Here is an 18,182-nt window from a genome sequence, read left to right on the forward strand (position 1 = left end):
TAATCGTTTTCTTTTCCCTGTTAAAAACTCTCAGTTCACATGGTTTGCTAAGGGTGCGAGTGGGACTTCAATCAACTTCTATCCCAGTCACCCTCAGCCTCATGCTGTTTAGGGGACAGTTATGTCTGTCTGACATAACCGTGTCTGAAGAAACAAAGCAAAGATCCCAGTGTATAGGAGCAAACTGATAATGGAGTCTTAACCTGAGAACTGAATTCAGCTTTTTCTAGTTGTGTTTTGTTTTGTTTTGGTTTTATTCCATCTTCATTTGTTTCTGAAAAGGTTTCCAAGATACAGTGTTCCAAGCTGCCTTAAAAGAAATCTGAGTCTACCTATTATCTCTAATCTCACAGGTGACATTTCAATGAACAGTATGATGATGGCCAGGCAGGGATGTTTGGGGATCTAATAAATAGAAACTCCGTTCACATTAAATCAGTGTTAAGGGGAAAAAATCATGCCAAAAAAAAAAGGCAAGTGCTTTCAGAAAGAGGTAAAGACTCCTGTATACCACAAGGTGATTGTTGAGCAACGTAATCCCCACAAGGCAAGCCACAATTTGCCTCTCCTTAGTGTCTCTCTCAGGATATCTTTATTGAATATATATGTATGTCCTCTTGTTTACTAAGTGCTTAAGCTATACAAATATTTTGCACATAGTCTCTAACTTATTAGCAGTGTAGGAAAGATAATATGCATGAACGAATTAGGGACATGCAAGAGACTATAATATAAAAGCTAAAGATCTGCATACTGAAAACGCAGTTATTTTGCAAACTTATCTAACTAATAATAATCTGCTATTCCCTAAATTGATGGATAGAAATATCCAGATGCTTAGCACCCAACAGACACTTTCTTTAAACATTTTTTATTGAAATATAGCTTACTGTAAAGTGCACAAATTTTAATGGCATATAGTTCAGTGACTTTTTCACTTATATAGTATATACCTATCTAACCACTATACAGATCAAGACCGAGAAATTTCCAGCACTTTATTTTTTTTATTTTTTAATATATGAAGTTTATTGTCAAATTGGTTTCATACAACACCCAGTGCTCATCCCAAAAGATGCCCTCTTCAATACCTATCACCTACCCTCCCCGCCCTCCCACCCCCCATCAACCCTCAGTTTGTTCTCAGTTTTTAAGAGTCTCTTATGCTTTGGCTCTCTCCCACTCTAACCTCTTTTTTTTTCCTTCCCCTCTCCCATGGGTTTTTGTTAAGTTTCTCAGGATCCACATAAGAGTGAAAACATATGGTATCTGTCTTTCTCTGTATGACTTATTTCACTTAGCATAACACTCTCCAGTTCCATCCACATTGCTACAAAGGGCCATATTTCATTCTTTCTCATTGCCATGTAGTACTCCATTGTGTATATAAACCACAATTTCTTTATCCATTCATCAGTTGATGGACATTTAGGCTCTTTCCATAATTTGGCTATTGTTAAGAGTGCTGCTATAAACATTGGGGTACAAGTGCCCCTATGCATCAGCACTCCTGTATCCCTTGGGTAAATTCCTAGCAGTGCTACTGCTGGGTCATAGGATAGGTCTATTTTTAACTTTTTGAGGAACCTCCACACTTTTCCAGAGCGGCTGCACCAGTTTGCATTCCCACCAACAGTGCAAGAGGGTTCCTATTTCTCCACATCCTCTCCAGCATCTATGGTCTCCTGGTTTGTTCATTTTGGCCACTCTGACTGGCGTGAGGTGATATCTGAGTGTGGTTTTGATTTGTATTTCCCTGATGAGGAGCGATGTTGGGCATCTTTTCATGTGCCTGTTGGCCATCTGGATGTCTTCTTTAGAGAAGTGTCTATTCATGTTTTCTGCCCATTTCTTCATTGGATTATTTGTTTTTCGGGTATGGAGTTTGGTGAGCTCTTTATAGATTTTGGATACTAGCCCTTTGTCCAATATGTCATTTGCAAATATCTTTTCCCATCTGTTGGTTGCTTTTTAGTTTTGTTGAATGTTTCCTTTGAAGTGCAGAAGCTTTTTATCTTCATGAGGTCCCAATAGTTCATTTTTGCTTTTAATTCCCTTGCCTTTGGGGATATGTCAAGTAAGAAATTGCTGCGGCTGAGGTCAGAGAGGTCTTTTCCTGCTTTCTCCTCTGGTGTTTTGATGGTTTCCTGTCTCACATTCAGGTCCTTTATCCATTTTGAGTTTATTTTTGTGAATGGTGTAAGAAAGTGCTCTAGTTTCATTCTTCTGCATGTTGCTGTCCAGTTCTCCCAGCACCATTTGTTAAAGAGACTGTCTTTTTTCCATTGGATATTCTTTCCTGCTTTGTCCAAGATTAGTTGGCCATACTTTTGTGGGTCTAGTTCTGGGGTTTCAATTCTATTCCATTGGTCTATGTGTCTGTTTCTGTGCCATCCAGCACTTTAGAATGATCCCCTAATCAATACCATCCCAAAGGTAACCATCATTCTGACCTCTACCACAATAGATTAATTTGCCTGTTTTTGTTTTAATCTTTATTCATTTTTGAGAAAGAGACAGAGTGTGAGCAGGGGAGGAGCAGAGAGAGAGGGAGACACAGAATTTGAAGCAGGCTCCAGGCTCTGAGCCATCAGCACAGAGCCCAATGTGGGGCTCGAACCCACAAACCATGAGATCATGACCTGAGCTGAAGTCAAACGCTCAACTGACTGGAACACGCAGGTGCCCCTAATTTGCCTGTTTTTAAGCTTCATATAAATGAGGTCATAGAGTATTCTACTCTTTGATGTCTGGCTTCTTTCACTCAACATTATGTCTGTGAGATCCATCCATGTTGCATGTAGTGTAGCATGTTATTGTTCATTGAAATGTAGTAGTCCATTGTGTGAACATACCATAGTTTATTCTCCTTTGATAAACAGTTGGGATTTTTTTTTCCAATTTTGAACTAATGTGAATAAAGCTGCCATAAACATTCTTGTATATGTCTTTTGGTAGATGTGAACACACATTTCTGTTAGGCATATATGTATGTATATATATGCATCAAGGAGTAGAATTGCTAGGTGGGTATCTGCTTAACTTTGACACATACTAACAGTGTTTCAAGTGTTGTACCAACCCCTGTACCTACTAGAGATGGAGTTTCACATGCCCTACATACTTGTCAACATTGGTTATTATTAGTCTTTTAATTATAACTATGGTGGTGAAGTATTGTGGGTTTAATTTGCAATTTCCTCATGACTGGTAATGTTGAAAACCTTTTTATATACTCATTGGATATTTGAATATCCTCTTTTGTAACAAAGCTTCAAAAGATGTTTGAGAAGCACTGAAGTTTCAAGGCATCAGGATGTAGGTCTGCTGATCTTATGATGTCCCGATTAGCACAGGATGCTGGGGCCATGACTTTTATAAAAGGAGAACCCTCAAGAATGAGCTGCCTGACACCAAAGCTATTTAATCAAAGACTAGACAAAGGAAGAAATGAATAGAGGAATGGAAATGCCAGCTGGACGGTGAGACTAAGTGAACTTAAATGTCTCTTCCAACACTGGTAAGTGCCACAGGGATGCAACTACTGGTAGGTCAGTGAGAATGGGAAGGCAGAGGATGAAAGGCAGAGGACAAAGCCTTTAATTTATGAATATTTATTGCATGCCAAGGGCTCCACTAGGCCTTTACATGCATTGATTTATTTAATTCTCACAATAATCATATAAGATAGTATAAGCAAAAACCTTCCACTTTTCCTCCTCTCTACACACAACATTCATATTTCTGGTCACCAAATGTGTGGGGGATTTTTCCACACTGACCAATTCTCAGACACCAGCTGAGTGTGTCCTACAATTCAATTCAGTTTTGACACTATCTACATGGAGTTGGCATCAGATATCACAAGTTAAGTGCTCAGTTCCACAAACTGCCTTGACTTCAGATGCCAAGGGCAAGTCCCAGTTTGTCACTTGAACTTCTGACCAACCAAATATAAATTGAGGTTTGAACAATCCACTCCTTGGGTTCTATAATTTGTTATAATTTGTTATAAAGAATATAATAAAAGATACACATGGACATCCAGTTGAAGAGATACATAAAGCAAGGTCCAGAAGGGTCCCAAGTTCAGGAGCTGTTGTGTAATTAGGATGTGCCACCTTCCCAAAGCATGGATATGTTCACCACCTAGATGTTCTCTGAAGCCTATTGTTTAGGATCTTTATGGAGTCTTACTACTTAGGATGATTGACTAAAATCATTGACTATTGTTGATGGACTTAGCCTGCAGGCTTCTCATCAACCATCCTAAGGCTGTCCAGGGGGCGTCAGTCACCGGTCATCTTGACAGCATACAAAAAGACACCTATCACTTTGGAGATTCCAAAGGAACTATATGCGGGAAACAGGGACAGAGACAAAATATATGTTTCTTATTATGTTACAGGTAGATATTAATTTGTATTAGTTATCAACTGCTTTATAACAATATTACCACAAACTTAGTACCCTAAAACAAAGCACGTGCATTATCACATAGTTTTACGGGTCCAGAGTCCAGGCATGGCTTAACCAGGTCCTCTACAGTCAGGGGTGGGCCTGAACTGGGTTCTCACCTAAGGCTTGACAGGGGAAGATTGCCTTTGAAGATCATGTGATTGTTGGCAACATTCAATCTTTGCAGGCTGTCAGACTGAGGGTTTTAGTTTCTCCTTGGCTGTCAGCCACTCTGAGTTCCTCACCACATGCCCCTCTCCACATGGTGACTCACAACATGGCAGCTTGCTTTTTCAAAGCCAACAAGGAAGAGAGATTCCTAACAAGACAGATGTTCCAATCATATGTAACAGAATCATGTATATATAATCCTGCAAATTTTGTAACCTTTTGCATATTCTCTTGGTTAGGAGCAAGTCACAGATCCCATCCACACTCAGAGGGAGGGCATTATACATGGGTATAAACACCAACAGCAGGGGTGATAGGAACCACCTTAAAAGACTATCTACTATAGTAGTATTATTTTCACTTTATGGATGAAAAATAAACTAAGAAACATAAAATAAATTGCCAGTCAACAGCTAAGGCAGGTTTTAAACACAAGCATACCTAACCTAAATCCAGAGTTCATCTTCTTAACCACTATAGTGCCAGGAAAATGTTCAAAGAGTAGGTGGGACTAGAGCCAGAATGGTTTATTCTGAATAACCCGAGAGAATGGGTTAGGGAGCCAACATGAGCAAAAAGACAGGAAAGAATACATGTATTACAGGAGAGTAAGGAGATGGTTCAATTATAAGAAGTTTAGTTTATTCAGATGCGTAATGGTGGGGGAAGCAGAAGGCTGGATAGCTAGAGTTAGCACCAGAAATCTAGAAAGTCAAATGGACATGCATTGATCTGATGCAGTATTCAACAGGGAATTATTGCAGGTTTAAGCAGAAGTTTTTAAAGTCTTAAGATGAATCAAGTATCATAGCCTCATTCTAATCAATATCTGAAACTTCTCAGAAGAATAAATCTTGATGTTAACCAAGGTAGATAGCTGTCTATACTTGGCAATGCCTTTTAAAACAAGGTTGTAAACGATTTAAACAAATAAATATCGGCTGTCAAGTTAAAAATATTTCTCACAGGAGCATCTTTGGTTAGATCCAAATGGAAGAAAGATCTTGCAATAAATTGAGCAACTCTTTTTAGGAGGCCTTTACCACCCTCGTCAAGTCATAAATCCTAGAATCTGTGCTCTTGGCTACTCTGCTCATTGGTGAGCTATGAGACAGGATACTATGGAAATCAGTTACCCTTAGGCATTGGGTTGCTAAGCCCTCCAACTCATAGGGCAGCCAGAAAGACACAGGCTGATCTGACCCTGTACTGGTCTTACGGTGCAGAATGGAGGGAAAACTTGGGGTTTGGGGGGGCAAAGGCTGCTTAAAAGAATCACTGGAAATTATAAAATGAAGTGTTCCCTCTGTCCATGCTCAGGTTACTTGCTTTCACTCTGCCTAAATCAACAAATATCACCATAATGTTTGTTATAAGATGAGATGATTGGTCATCTGTCCAGTCACAATCCAGAATATAGACATACAGTCACACTGCCTGGGTTGGAATCATCTATCCTCCACTTGCAAATTTTGTGACCATGAATAAGTTACTTCACTTCCTCAGACCCCAGTTTCCTCATTTCCAAAATGGGGAGTAAAAATGAGATAATGCATAAGGTTTTCAGGAAGAAAAAGTGAGTTGACATATGTAAAAGGGTTTAGTATCAGAAATAAAAGGTAGTAAACACAACAAAACATTCATGATTTATATCATTAGTGCACAGTATAGTTTTTGGCTAGCAAAAGTACAGTGAATTCGTTGAATAAAAAAATCCAATATAACGAACACAATCCTGTATCCTTTTCCATCTTGTGATTTTCCTGCAAGGGAACATGTGCCTCGAGGGTACACAGTCATAGTGTAAATGAACATGGAGTTTCTTCCTGGAGTGTCTACTTTGCGAGAAGATTTGGGGAAAGGAAAAGAAATTTAACTCAAGAAAAATTTTAGTTGTCTTTATACTAATGTCATAAGAGAGGTTTTATGTGGTTGAATCTGTGTTATTTTCTGATTAATACTGATTTAAATATACATAGCTGCACTTTTAAGTCCGCAGTTTAGAACTCATACAATGTATATGAAAGTTATAAAACATCATTTTTGTATTAAGTGTCTGGAGGAAAGATTCCATTCAAAACAAAGCTTGGTATTATATACGTGTTTTTCTCTGTACTTTTTTATTTTAAACACACTAATTTTTGAATTATACTCATCTTTTTTCATCTAGTGGTAAAGTACTAGTACAAATTTGTTATCAAAATAAATCTACTACATAATCAATCGTTAAATTGTTTAAAAATCTGTTTTCTTCACTAGAGGAAGAATTGGTGGAGTAGCAGAATAATCAGACAGACCCTCTTGGGGATCAGAGTACTTAACCTGAAGCTGAATAGATTGGACAACTCACTAAAATTCTCAGAAATTTGATTTTAGGAATATGACCTACTTCCTAGAGATGCTGAGAAATTTATATCAGATACATATGTCAACTGATACACAGGAAGCTCTCTGAAATTTTACCTCCATTTCCTAGCTACAGTTCACACTACTTCCTGCTTCAGTAACCACATCTTCCTGAAAATGCTGACCTCTTGTCTCACCAGCCACCAATCATCATGTTTTTGCCTTCTTATTAAATGTGACCTTATCTCTATTTTTTTACTTTCTTATTTAATATTGGAGTTTTAAAAATTGCATGAAATAGATAAGCCACAGACTGGGATAAAAAGTTTGCATAATGTATATTTGACTAAGTATTGATATGCCGGATATGTAAATAACTCTTAAAACTCAATAATAAAAAGAGGACTCAATAAAAAATAGGCAACAAACTTGGACAAACACTTTAAAAGAGAAGATATATGAATTGTCAGTAAATGTATGGAAAAATGTGCATCGTTAGCCATCATAGAAATGCAAATTAAAATCATAATCTATACACCTATACAAACTGTTAAAATTTAAACTGACACCAAATGTTGCCAAGAATATGGAATAAACAGAATTTTCATACTCTTTGAACCAGGAGTTCCATTCCTAACTCTTCATCTAAGGGGAACAAAGCATATATGTTTATAGGAAACTTGAACAAGAATGTACATAGCACTTTTATTCATAATGGACAAAAACTGGAAATGGCCCCAGATTTCCATCAATAGGAAAATTGATAAAGAAGCTGAAGCACATTCATACAGTGGAACATAACTCAGCAATAAAAAGGAACCAATTACTAATACATGCAACAGTGTGCATGAGTCTTAAAATATTCTGATTGAAAGAAGAGCACTATATACTATAGAATTCTATTTATATGAAATCCTGGAATAAGCATATGGTGAGGATTGCCTGAAACAGGGCAGGAGGGAACAGTCTGAGATGGTGATAATGTTCTATATCTTGATATGGGGTTGCTTTATATAGACATTTGCATTTGTCAAAATCCAATAAATATACACTTAAGATTCATGCATTTCTTTGTATGTAAATTTTACAGCAAAAGAAATATAACAATAAACAAACATTGCAGACTATGTACTGATGTCTGCAGTTTACTTTGGAATGTGCCAAAAATTTTAATGGACTAAAAAATGAGAAGGGGACAAATAATTAAATAGATGTGTTTTAAAACAAATACAGGAAAATGTTAATGGTAGAATCTAGGCAGTGGTTGTATGGGTGTTTATTGTAAAATTAGTTGCTTTCATAATAAAATTTTGGGAAATCTATCCGGGATAATGCAAAACTGAAAACTGAACGTTAAAACCCACTGGTGGGAAAAACTTCACATTGATTGCCTAAGACATTCCATGAAGAGCACAATTTTTTTAAATCACAGACATATATACATACATACAGCCTTTTAAATTATAATTGGAGCTTCTTAGAGCATTTATAGTATTGTTTATTGTATAATTATTTAATACCTCCAAAAGCAAAATTAAAAAGTTTTTAAAAGTTACAGTGATCATGACATAAAAATATAATTAAAAGAGTATTAGCACAAGATCTTAATCCTGGAAGGAGTGTGATAGATTATTTTATCACCAAAAATATTCTTTAAAAAGGAGCAGATCTGTACAGAAAATCAGACTACAAATATATTCTACAGATTACATTAACATCTGCAGTTTCTCAGGTCAGACACTGTGACTTTGAAGTGTGTTTTTAATGCTTTTTGCTTAGTTTAGTGCCCATATCAGTGTTTTCCAACAGATGTAGTTCTTGACCTCCTGTATCAAAATCAGAGGAAAACTGTTGAAAATTCAGATCTGTGGGCCCAACCACCAATGGAATCAGAATCTCAGAAAGGTAGGGTAATTTTTATGTAATTATTTTTCAGATTTTCATATGTGATTGAGCCAGAATTGAGAACAATGGCTCAAAAGCATGCTATTGCTAGATATTAAATATGATCTGCAAGCAATGGGCACAGACTAAAGACTCACTGGCAATCTACCCACTTACTTGTTCCAACTTCTAACAGCACATAGTGTGTGTTCCCCACTTCTCCCCTCTTCACTAACACACTTCTTAGTGGTCTCTTGTGTACCAGGCACAAGCTCCTTAAGTGCAGGCTTACTTTCCAGCTGATTTATAGAGTAAGACTGATGGTTACATTAGAGGGTAATACGGGATCACTTGTGGTGCTATTTCTACCCAGCCAGGGCTGGTATAATGGGATATGCAGAAAAAGCTATACATAGGGATCCCCTAAGAGGAAAGGACTCAGACTCTCATCACAGCTCTTATTCATTTAGTAATAAATATTTTTGTGCATCTACATCACAGGCCAAGTCTCCTCCTTTTTTTTCTTATGTTCCTTAGAGAATATTGCTCCATAGTTTCCAATGGAGTCATGCATATTGCAGATCCAAGTATATGATTCAACAGTCATCTTTCATCAAGGTAAAAATTGACTAAAATATAAGTTGAAGTGCAATCCTAAAGTGGAGATGGAAAAAAATACATGAGCCAGGATATATTTGGTGGTAGGAATGGGGATAAAACCAACTGCAGACTCATGCATGTAAGAATGCCTTTGGTCTACTGGTAAAGAGCAATGACTCCATTCCTTCTACTAACCAATCCATAAGCTTAGGTCCCAAAGCTACTGCTAGTAGCAGGCTTTATTTCCCTGGGAGCCTGGAACTATTTTCTCCATTTGTCAAACTGTGTCCCAAAACTGTAATCCAAAGAATACTTGTGCCCCCAGACCAGTAGCCACAATTAAATGGTTTCCGAAATGCTGCAAATGACCTCCCATTTGGGTTAGTCACAGTGCTACAAATTAAAGACTGAGAGGTTCTATCCTAAGGAAACTTACTTAACTTTCCTTAGAACATTTCTGAAATTTGACTACTAACACCTTTTCACATATAACTCATATGTGAAATGCCCTGAATTATAATATTCTGGAATTGCTGCCTCAGGGATGGCTTTACCTCCTTGTATTCCCTTTCCTACCTGCTCAAGTTATCTTAATATCCTTATACCACCTCCTGCCTATTCAAATTCCCTACTGAGATGTAAATCCCAAACCCAGGACCCAGCTAGCTCATTTTTAGGGCCACCCAATGTAAAATGAAAGTGTGGCACCCTTTGTTCAAATATTAATAAGAATTTCAGATTGGCAACAGATGAGCATAAAATCAAGCATAGGTTCCTTCTGAGTGTGGCCCTTACCTGCCTTTCTTCCCTCATTTTTAGAGTCACTCATTAAAAAAGGAAAGAAATTAAATTAAATTAAATTAAATCACGTGAGTTAAAAAAAGTAGTTAAACTAATAGATGGAAAGATTGAAGAGATTTTCTTGACAATGCACACACACACACACACACACACACACACACTAAAAACAGCCTGCTTAGAAGATGGTGGCATAGGAGGGCACTGGGCTCACCTCGTCCTGTTGATCACTTAGATTCCACCCACACCTGCCTAAATAACCCAGAAAACTGCCAGAAGACCAGCAGAATGGGCTCTCCAGAGCCAAGTGTAGACAAGAGGCCCACAGAAGAGGGTAGGAAGGGCAGAGAGGCGGTGCTCACTACAGGGACTGGCGGGAGGGAGCCATGGCAGTGGAGGGGCAGCCTGCACAGCAAGGCAGAGCCCCCAAAGTCTGGCTTGCAAAAGCTGAGGGGCCAGACTCCATGAGTTCTGACAGCCAGTGGGACTTAACATCTGGAATGTTACAAGTCAACAGCTCTGCTCAGAGAGTGGGAGGGTGAGAGGATATCTGGAGGAAGAGTTGTTGAGCCCCAGAAGACAGAGCTCAGCCCCAGGGGTGGAACAAAGATGCTGGCAAGTGCCATCTCCCTCTCCCATCCCCCAGCCATAATCCCAAAGGGAACCAGTTCCCATCACCAAACTTGCTTGCACTGGGCAAACACCCAACGCTGTGCTTCTGCGGATCCATCCCTCCAACGGGTCAGACTCCCTCCCAGTGCCACAGGGCCCCTCCCGCAGTGGACCACCGAAGGCAAAGCGAGCTGACTCTGCCCCTCCCGCCCCTGTGCACCTTGCAGATCCACCCCAGCTAATACACCAGATCCCATCGAAGCAGCACCACAAGCCTGGCAGTGTGCAAGTAGCCCAGACAGAGGCCACACCCCTCCACAGTGAGTCCTGTCCCTGGGATAGGGGAAGATAAGGTACACACCAGTCTGACTGTGGCCCCAGTGGTGGGCTGGGGGCAGACATCAGGTCTGACTGCAGCCCCACCTACCAACACAAGTTACTCCAGACAGGACAGGGGAAGTGCCCTGCAGTTCTTCGCCACCCCAGGGACTATATCCAAAATGATGAAACAGAAGAATTCTCCTCAAAAGGAACTCCAGGAAGTAGCAACAGCTAACGGATTTATCAAAAATGATTTAAGCAAAATAACAGAACATGAATTTAAAATAATAGTCATAGGGGCGCCTGGGTGGCTCAGTCGGTTGAGCATCCGACTTCAGCCCAGGTCATGATCTTGCGGTCCGTGGGTTCGAGCCCTGCATCGGGCTCTGTGCTGACAGCTTGGTGCCCAGAGCCTGTTTCAGATTCTGTGTCTCCCTCTCTCTCTGACCCTCCCCTGTTCATGCTCTGTCTCTCTCTGTCTCAAAAATAAATAAACATAAAATTTAAAAAATAAACAAATAAAAATAAAATAAATAAAATAAAATAAAATTTAGTCATAAAATTAATCACTGGGCTTGAAAAAAGTATAGAGAACAGCAGAGAATCTATTGCTACAGAGATTAAGGGACTAAGAAACAGTCAGGAGGAGATAAAAAATGCTATAAATGAGGTGCTAAATAAAATGGAGGTAACCACAACTCAGATTGAAAAGGCAGAGGAGAGAATAGGTGAATTAGAAGATAAAATTATGGAAAAAGAGGAAGCTGAGAAAAAGAGAGATAAAAAAATCCAGGAGTATGAGGGGAGAATTAAAGAACAAAGTGATGTGATGGAACGTAATAATATCTGTATAATAGGGATTCCAGAGGAGGAAGAGAGAGAAAGAGGCTGAAGGTGTACTTGAACAAATCGTAGCTGAAACTTCCCTGATCTGGGGAAGGAAAAAGGCATTGAAATCCAAGAGGCACAGAGAACTCCCTTCAGACATAACTTGAATCAATCTTCTGCACGACATATCCTAGTGAAACTGGCCAAATACAAGGACAAAGAGAAAATTCTGAAACCAGCTAGGGATAAACACGCTCTAACATATAAAGGGAGACTGATAAAACTAGTGACGGATCTATCTACTGAAACTTGGCAGGCCAGAAAGTAATGGCAGGACATCTTCAATGTAATGAACGGAAAAAATATGCAGCCGAGAATCCTTTATCCAGCAAGTGTGTCATTCAGAATAGAAGGAGAGATAAAGGTCTTCCCAAACAAACAAACACTGAAGGAATTCATCACCACTAAACCAGCCCTACAAGAGATCCTAAGGGGGAGGCTGTGAGACAAAGTACCAGAGACATCGCTACAAGCATGAAACCTACAGGCATCACATTGACTCTAAACCCATATCTTTCTAAAATAACACTGAATGTAAACGGACTAAATGCTCCAACCAAAAGACATAGGGTATCAGAATGGATAAAAAAACAAGACCCATCTATTTGCTGTCTATAAGAGACTCATTTTAGACCTGAGGACACCTTCAGATTGAAAGTGAGGGGATGGAGAATTATCTATCATGCTACTGGAACTCAAAAGAAAACTGGAGTAGCCATACTTATATCAGACAAAATAGACTTTAAATTAAAGGCTGTAACAAGAGATGAAGAAGGGCATTATATAATAATTACAGGGCCTATCCATCAGGAAGAGCTAACAATTATAAACGTCTATGCGCCAAATACAGGAGCCCCCAAATACATAAAGCAATTAATCACAAACATAAGCAACCTTATTGATAAGAATGTGGTCATTGCAGGGGACTTTAATACTCCACTTACAACAATGGATAGATTATCTAGACACAGGATCAATAAAGATACAAGGGCCCTGAATGATACATTGGATCAGATGGACTTGACAGATATATTTAGAACTCTGCATCCCAAAGCAACAGAATATACTTTCTTCTCGAGTACACATGGAACCTTCTCCAAGATAGATCACATACTGGGACACAAAACAGCCCATCATAAGTATAAAAAAACTGAGATCATACCATGCATACTTTCAGACCACAATGCTATGAAGCTTGAAATCAACCAAAGGAAAAGTCTGAAAACCTCCAAAAGCATGGAGGTTAAAGAACACCATACTAAATAATGAATGGGTCAACCAGGCAATTAGAGAATAAATTTAAAAATATATGGAAACAAATGAAAATGAAAATACAACAATCCAAATGCTCTGGGATGCAGCAAAGGCAGTCCTAAGAGGAAAATACATTGCAATCCAGGCCTATCTCAAGAAACAAGAAAAATCCCAAATACAAAATCTAACAGCACACCTAAAGGAAATAGAAGCAGAACAGCAAAGAAGACAGCCTAAACCCAGCAGAAGAAGAGCAATAATAAAGATCAGAGCAGAAATAAACAATATAGAATCTAAAAAAACTGTAGAGCAGATCAACGAAACCAAGAGTTGTTTTTTGAAAAAATAAACAAAATTGACAAACCTCTAGCCAGGCTTCTCAAAAAGAAAAGGGAGATGACCCAAATAGATAAAATCATGAATGAAAATGGAATTATTACAACCAATCCCTCAGAAACACAAGCAATTATCAGGGAATACTATGAAAAATTATATGCCAACGAACTGGACAAACTGGAAGAAATGGACAAATTCCTAAACACCCACATACTTCCAAAACTCAAACTGGAGGAAATAGAAAGCTTGAACAGACCCATAACCAGCGAAGAAATTGAATCAGTTATCAAAAATCTCCCAACAAATAAGAGTCCAGGACCAGATGGCTTCCCAGGGGATTTCTACCAGACATTTAAAGCAGAGATAATACCTATCCTTCTCAAGTTATTCCAAAAAATAGAAAGGGAAGGAAAACTTCCAGACTCATTCTATGAAGCCAGCATTACTTTGATTCCTAAACCAGACAGAGACCCATTAAAAAAAGAGAACTACAGGCCAATATACCTGATGAATATGGATGCAAAAATTCTCATGAAGACACTAGCAAATCGAATTCAACAGCATATAAAAAGAATTATACACCATGATCAAGTGGGATTCATTCCTGGGCTGCAGGGCTGGTTCAACATTCACAAATCTATCATTGTGATACATCACATTAATAAAAGAAAAGATAAAAACCATGTGATCCTGTCAATCGATGCAGAAAAAGCATTTGACAAAATTCAGCATCCTTTCTTAATAAAAACCCTCGAGAAAGTTGGGATAGAAGGAACATACTTAAAGATCATAAAAGCCATTTATGAAAAGCCCACAGCTAACATCATCCTCAATGGGGAAAAACTGAGAGCTTTTCCCTGAGATCAGGAACACGACAGGGATGTCCACTCTCACCGCTGTTGTTTAACATAGTGTTGGAAGTTCTAGCATCAGCAATCAGACAACAAAAGGAAATCAAAGGCATCAAAATTGGCAAAGATGAAATTAATCTTCCACTTTTTGCAGATGACATGATATTATACATGGAAAACCTGACAGACTCCACCAAAAGTCTACTAGAACTGATACATGAATTCAGCAAAGTCACAGGATACAAAATTAATGTACAGAAATCAGTTGCATTCTTATACACTAACAATGAAGCAACAGAAAGACAAATAAAGAAACTGATCCCATTCACAATTGCACCAAGAAGCATAAAATACCTAGGAATAAACCTAGCCAAAGATGTAAAGGATCTGTATGCTGAAAACTATAGAAAGCTTATGAAGGAAATTGAAGAAGATATAAAGAAATGGAAAAACATTCCATGCTCATGGATTGGAAGAATAAATATTGTCAAAATGTCAATACTACACAAAGCTATCTACACATTCAATGCAGTCCCAATCAAAATTGCACCAGCATTCTTCTCGAAACTAGAACAAGCAATCCTAAAATTCATATGGAACCACAAAAGGCCCCGAATAGCCAAAGTAATTTTGAAGAAGAAGACCAAAGCAGGAGGCATCACAATCCCAGACTTTAGCCTCTACTACAAAGCTGTCATCATCAAGACAGCATGGTATTGGCACAAAAACAGACACATAGACCAATGGCATAGAATAGACCCCAGAACTAGACCCACAAACATATGGCCAACTCATCTTTGACAAAGCAGGAAAGAACATCTGATGGAAAAAAGACAGTCTCTTTAACAAATGGTGCTGGGAGAACTGGACAGCAACATGCAGAAGGATGAAACTAGACCACTTTCTCAGACCATTCACAAAAATAAACTCAAAATGGATAAAGAACCTGAATGTGAGATAGGAAACCATCAAAACACTAGAGGAGAAAGCAGGAAAAAACCTCTCTGACCTCAGCCGCAGCAATTTCTTACTCGACACATCCCCAAAGGCAAGGGAATTAAAAGCAAAAATGAACTATTGGGACCTCATGAAGGTAAAAAGCTTCTGCACTGCAAAGGAAACAATCAACAAAACTAAAAGGCAACCAACGGAATGGGAAAAGATATTTGCAAATGACATATCGGACAAAGGGCTAGTATCCAAAATCTATAAAGAGCTCACCAAACTCCACACCCGAAAAACAAATAATCCAATGAAGAAATGGGCAGAAAACATGAATAGACACTCTCTAAAGAAGACATCCAGATAGCCAACAGGCACATGAAAAGATGCCCAACGTCGCTCCTCATCAGGGATATACAAATCAAAACCACACTCAGATACCCCCTCATACCAGTCAGAGTGGCCAAAATGAACAAATCAGGAGATTATAGATGCTGGAGAGGATGTGGAGAAACGGGAACCCTCTTGCATTGTTGGTGGGAATACACACTGGTGTAGCCACTCTGGAAAACAGTGTGGAGGTTCCTCAAAAAATTAAAAATAGATCTACCCTATGACCCAGCAATAGCACTGTTAGGAATTTACCCAAGGGATACAGGAGACCTCATGCATAGGGGCATTTGTACCCCAATGTTTATAGCAGCACTTTCAACAATAGCCAAATTATGGAAAGAGCCTAAATGTCCATCAACTGATGAATGGATAAAGAAATTGTGGTTTATATACACAATGGAATACTACGTGGCAATGAGAAAGAATGAAATATGGCCTTTTGTAGCAACATGGATGGAACTGGAGAGTGTTACGCTAAGTGAAATAAGTCATACAGAGAAAGACAGATACCATATGTTTTCACTCTTATGTGGATCCTGAGAAACTTAACAGGAGTCCATGAGGGAGGGGAAGGAAAAAAAAAAAGAGGTTAGAGAAGGAGGGAGCCAAAGCATAAGAGACTCTTAAAAACTGAGAACAAACTGAGGGTTGATGGGGGGTGGGAGGGAGGGGGGGTGGGTGATGGGTATTGAGGAGGGCACCTTTTGGGATAAGCACTGCGTGTTGTATGGAATTTGACAATAAATTTCATAATAAATAAAATAAAATAAAATAAATTTGAAATCAAAAAAAACAAATTAAGTTTAAAGCATCAATTTCTCTCTACCTTAGACCATTTGGATAACAAACAAAAGAATTCTCTCATAAGTTTCTTTAAACAAAAAGAAACCAATTTGACAATAAATTTCATATTAAAAAAAAAAAAGCCTGCTTAAATAACAGTACATTTCAGGAGAGAGTGTGCTTAAAGGAAGGTTGGAAATAGTAAAGCATTTTGAAATCATTTCATAGCAAAACAATGGATTTCATCTAAAATGTGTCTAGACCAAAGGAGAAAGAGCTTGGAGGTCATGTTACCTATCTACCATGAAGGCCTCAGGGAGATATTTGCTTAAGCTAGTTCTTAGTATCTGAATAGGATTTGATGATAATTGGAGATTGGGAAGAGCACCATAGAAAAAGGACCAACATGTGTCAAACAGCAGGGGATCTTCTTGGTGGAACACTTTTGCCATAACTGAAGAAGTTAAGGCTCTATTTCCCTTATGCACAACTCAAAGGGATATCATATTCAAACTGCTGAAAAGAAAAGCAAAAGAAACAAATCTTGAAGGTAGCCAGAGAGAAAAGACACATCACATACAAAGGGAAAAAGATGAAATTATAGCAGGCTTTTCATTAGAACCTGTGCAAACCTGAAGACAAGGGAGTGACTTGTCTAAGGTGTGGAAGACAAAAACCTCCAATGAGAATCTATACCCAGCAAAAATATGAACACCCAAAAATGAACGATAATAAAGACTTTCTCAGGTAAATAAAAACTGAGAGATGTCATTACCTGCATACTTACTCTATAAAAAATGTTGAAGTTTTTCAAGCAGAAGAAATATGATATCTGTCTTAGTCTGCTGGGGCTGCCATAACAAAATATCATAGACAGGGTGGCTTAAACAACATAGATTTATTTTCTCACAGTTCTGGAGGGTAGATGCCCATGTTCAGAGTGCCAGTATGATCAGGTTCTGGAGAGAAATCTCTTCCTGGCTTGCAAATGACCACCTTCCTGCCAAGTCCTCACATGGCAGAGAGAAGGAAAGCAAGCTTTCTGATGCCTCTTCTTATAAAGGTACTAATCTCATCAGACCAGGACCCTGCTTTCATGATCTAATTATCTCTCAAAGGTCTCAACTCCAAATCCCATCACACTAGGGATTAAAACTTCAACCTATGAATTTTAAGGAGACACAAACATTCAGTTTATAACAATATGAGACTGAAACTTGAATACACACACACACACACACACACACACACACACACACACACACAAATAAAGAGCACTATAAATGGAATATATGAGACTCTGGTAGAATAGGAACATCACCTATTTTGTTCACCGCTAGATCTCCAACAGTTTTAAGTGTCTGAGTTGTGCTCAAAAAATATTTCTAAATGAGTGAATGAATGTCAGACTAAGTGAATGTATGGCTGATCAATTGATGTGGATTTTGAGGAAACTGAATGATGACCAATAGTATGATGGGACCATGATAAGCTTATTTACACAATCACTTTTATTCTCAGAACAAGTAATTTCAAGCCATCAAA

The sequence above is a fragment of the Panthera leo genome, chromosome B4, assembly GCF_018350215.1.
Source record: "Panthera leo isolate Ple1 chromosome B4, P.leo_Ple1_pat1.1, whole genome shotgun sequence".
NCBI lineage: Eukaryota > Metazoa > Chordata > Mammalia > Carnivora > Felidae > Panthera > Panthera leo.